At 41.2% G+C, this 4,472-nt stretch overlaps 1 non-coding gene across 1 annotated transcript; it reads right to left on the reverse strand.

The window, feature by feature from the left end:
* Positions 1-4,118: 4,118 nt before the first annotated feature.
* Positions 4,119-4,246, reverse strand: LOC115032873 (small nucleolar RNA SNORA17). Its single transcript, XR_003838529.1, has one exon. It is a non-coding gene; the product is annotated as a small nucleolar RNA SNORA17 (small nucleolar RNA).
* Between the last annotated feature and the right edge of the window lie 226 nt (positions 4,247-4,472).

Raw genomic sequence — 4,472 nt, forward strand, 5'->3', positions numbered from 1 at the left:
GCATTGGACAATTTCAATATTTTTGTATTGAGGCCTATTTGGTGACCAATTATATGGTCAATTTTGAGAAGGTACCATGAGGTACTGAGAAGAAGGTATATCCTTTTGTTTTAGGATAAGTTGTTCTGTAGATATCTGTTAAATCCATTTGTTTCATAACTTCTGTTAGTTTTACTGTGTCTCTGTTTAGTTTGTGTTTCCACTATCTGTCCATTGATGAAAGTTTTGTGTTTAAGTCTCCCACTATTATTGTGTGAGGTGCAATGTTTGCTTTGAGCTTTACTAAAGTTTCTTTAATGAATGTGTCTGCCCTTGCATTTGGAGTATAGATTTTCAGAATTGAGAGTTCTTATTGTAAGATTTTACCTGTGATGAGTATGAAGTGTCTCTCCTTGTCCTTTTTGAAAACTCTGGATTGGAAGTCCATTTTAGTCGATATTAGAATGGCTACTCCAGCCTGTTTCTTCAGACCATTTGCTTGGAAAATTGTTTTCCAGCCTTCCATTCTGAGGTAGTGTCTGTCTTTTTCCCTGACATGGGTTTCCTGTAAGCAGCAAAATGTAGGGTCCTGTTTGTATAGCCAGTCTGTTAGTCTATGTCTTTTTATTGGGGAATTGAATCCATTGATATTAAGAGATATTAAGGAAAAGTAATTGTTGCTTTCTGTTATTTTTGTTGTTAGCGTTGGCATTCTGTTCTTGTGGCTGTCTTCTTTTAGGTTTGTTGGAGGATTACTTTTTTGCTTTTTCTAGGGCGTGGTTTCTGTTCTTGTATTGGTTCTTTTCTGTTATTATCCTTTGAAGGGCTGGATTCGTAGAAAGATATTGTGTGAATTTGGTTTCCTTGTGGAATACTTTGGTTTCTCCATCTATGGTAATTGAAAATTTGGCTGGGTATAGTAGCCTGGGCTGGCATTTGTTTTCTCTTAGTGTCTGTATAACATCTCTCTAGCATCTTCTGGCTTTCATATTCTCTGGTGAAAAATCTGGTGTAATCAGTATAGGCCTGCCTTTATATGTTACTTGACCTTTTTACCTTACTGCTTTTAATATTCTATCTTTATTTAGTGCATTTGTTGTTCTGATTATTATGTGTTGGGAGGAATTTCTTTTCTGGTCCAGTCTATTTGGAGGTCTGTAGGCTTCTTTAATGTTCATGAGCAACTCCTTCTTTAGGTTTGGGAAGTTTTCTTCTTTAATTTTTTTGAAGATATTTGCTGGCCCTTTATGTTAAAAATCTCCATTCTCATCTACTCCTATTGTCTGTAGGTTTGGTCTTCTCATTGTGTCCTGGATTTCCTGGATGTTTTGACTTAGGATCTTCTTGCATTTCACATTTTCTTTGATTGTTGTGACCATGTTCTCTATGGAATCTTCTGTACCTGAGATTCTCTCTTCCATCTCTTGTATTCTGTTGCTGATGTCGCATCTATGTTTCCAGATTTCTTTTCTAGGGATTTTGTGTCCAGTGTTGCCTCACTTTGGGGTTTCTTTATTTTGTCTACTTCCCTTTTTAGGTCTAGTATTGTTTTGTTCATTTCCATCATCTGTTTGGATGTGTTTTCCTGTTTTTCTTTAAGGACTTCTACCTGTTTGGTTGTGTTTTCCTATTTTTCTTTAAGGACTTGTAACTCTTTAGCAGTGTTCTCCTGTATTTCCTTAAGTGAGTTAATAAAGTCCTTCTTGATGTCCTCTACCATCGTCTTGAGATATGCTTCTAAATCCTAGTCTAGCTTTTCAGGTGTGTTGGGGTGCCCAGGACTGGGTGAGGTGGGAGTGCTTTGTTCTGATGATGGTGAGTGGTCTTGGTTTCTGTTAGTAAGATTCTTATATTTGCCTTTCCATCTGGTAATCTCTGGGGTTAGTTGTTATAGTTGTCTCTGGTTAGAGATTGTTCCTCTTGTGATTCTGTTAGTCTCTATCAGCAGACTTGGGAGAGTAGCTCTCTCTTCTGAGTTTCAGTGGTCAAAGCATTCTCTGCAGGTAAGCTTTCCTCTTACAGGGAAGGTACACAGATATTTGGCGTTCAGACCTGCCTCCTGGCAGAAGATGAAGGCCTGAAACAGGGCCTGTGTAGCTTTGGCCTGTCACAGAACCTGTTAGCTTCTGTAGTCCACCCTCTCACCAGTGCAGACTAGTCTAGGAGGGATCCGGAAACCAAGATGGCTCCCCCAGGTGCTCTGGCAAAGCCCTCTCTGGCAGGTCAGACACCTCTCCTCTGGCAGGGAAGGTGCCTGGATGTCTAGAGCCTGAAAAGTGGTCTGCCTCAGAAGCTGTCCTCTAGGGACCTTGGGGGTGTCCACTGACTCTGCGCCCAGGTGACCTCATTCTGGCACCGACTGGAAGAGATATGGACCCTGGTCAGGCTGGGTTTTCTGCTTCCCTATTGCTGTCTCAGGTCCCGTGAGATTGGATTGAATCAGAAGTTGTGTTCCACTCACTGGTGGTCCTAAGATTGCATGGAGAGTTCTCTAGGGGACCTTGGGGATGTCTGCTGACTCTGCGCCCAAGGTGACCTGGTGCTGGTGCTGACCGGAAGGGCAATAGATTTTTAAAATTTATTTTAAATTTATTTATTTATTTATTTATTTTTGGCATGGTGAAGCACCCTTGCATCTCTGGAATGAAGTCAACTTGATCATGGTAGATTATCTTTATGATGTTCTTGGATTCAATATGTATGCATTTTATTGAATATTTTTGCATTAATGTTCATAAAGGAAATTGGTCTGAAATCTCTTTCTTTTTGGGTCTTTGTGTGGTTTAGGTATCAGGGTTACTGTGGTCTCATAGAATGAATTTGGCAAGGTTCCTTCACTTTCTATTTTGGAATAGTTTGAGGAGTGTTAGTATTAGCTCTTTTTTGAAGGTCTGGTAGAATTCCGTACTAAAACCATCTGGCCCTGGGACCTTTGATTTGGAAATTTTAATGTCTGTTTCTATTTCCTTAGGTATTATAGGTCTACTTAAATTGTTTATCTGATCATGATTTAATTTTGGTAAGTGGTAGCTATGAAGACAATTGTTCATTCCTTTTAAGTTCTCAAATTTTGTGGAGTATGAGGAATACATTTTTGAAAAAATACTTTTTATTGGTGCTTTGGGAATTTTATATCAGGAACCCCAGGCCCACTCATATCTCCTTCCTCTTGTATTCACCCTCTACCCTTACAACCTCCCCATAACCAAGAAAATATTTCGTTGTGGAAGCTGTAGTATGTTACATTTCAACTCACAGTATTCCCTTTTGTCTACACTTCTTTGCTTGCAGATATTGATTGCAATGACTCTGTTTGGTATGAGACCTCTGGATTTCGCTGCTCCATCAATACTGAAACCTCACTAGCACTCTTTTTGGATATCCTATTGTTTCTTTTTGTCTTTGAAATCCTGTTGTTTTGAATCTGTAAGACCAGCCCCTTCATGCTCTCTAGCAGTTCATTTATGGTTTATATGTTGGGTTGCTCCAATTCAAAGCCCCAGTTCTGTACCTGAGAAGTATCTAAGATGGTCAGCCCACCAGCTCTTCTACTCTTACTACCTTGGGGCCAGGCTCACTGGCAACCACTCCAACCAGGGCCAGCTCTACTCTGCTGCCTAGGTGAAGTACAGGTCCTGCTCTTCCAAGTGAGGGCCATGGCCATTTCTCCTACTCTCATGACCTCAGGGACAACACTTCTGCCTGACATAGAAGCTGAGATCAAAAGGGAGCAAAAGGATTTCTCCCTTGCCATTGCCACGGCCCAGCAGACATGAGGCAGGGCTGGGTTTTCTACTCTCAGGTGAAGTGCAGGGTCTGCTATTCCAAGTGCTTTGGCAGGTAAGAAGCAAGGCCAGCTCTCCAGCCCTGATAACCTTAGGGTGAGATCACTTGCCTGCTACAGTTTGCAATGGATGAGGGGAGCATATCTTCCTTGCCAGTGCTAACACACACAAGCCAACAAGAGGCAGAGCTGGCCCTTGCATACTCCCACCTTCTGGGAAGACTCACCTGTACCCCTAGAACCAGGGTCAGATCTATTGTGCTGTCCAGGCAAGGTGCAGGGCTCATTCTCTCGAGTGTTGCAGCCCACCCAGGCTCTTATCTGGTGAGTCTTAGGCTCCCCCTTTCTTTAAGAGTATATTAGTCTACTAATCATTCAGATATTCATAGGTCAAAACACTGAGCACAGACATAGCCTCTCTCCTTTCAGCCACCTACTGACTGACACACATGTGACACATACTGCAGAGCCTCCAGGGGCAGGGAGTTGGGATTTTTAAGACCTAATGATTCTTTGAATTTCCTCAGTGTCTATTGTTATGTCCCCTCTTTATTTTCTGATGTTGTTAATTTGGATATGCTCCCTCTGTCCTTTAGCTAGTTTGGCTAAGGTTTGTCTACCTTATTGATTTTTTTCGAAGAAAAAACTCTATTTCCTTGATTCTTTGGATTATTCACTCTGTTTCTATTTTATTGATTTTAGTCCTGAG

The sequence above is a fragment of the Mus caroli genome, unplaced genomic scaffold (genome assembly GCF_978045245.1).
Source record: "Mus caroli unplaced genomic scaffold, Mus_caroli_1 scaffold_14, whole genome shotgun sequence".
In the NCBI taxonomy this organism is placed as follows: domain Eukaryota; kingdom Metazoa; phylum Chordata; class Mammalia; order Rodentia; family Muridae; genus Mus; species Mus caroli.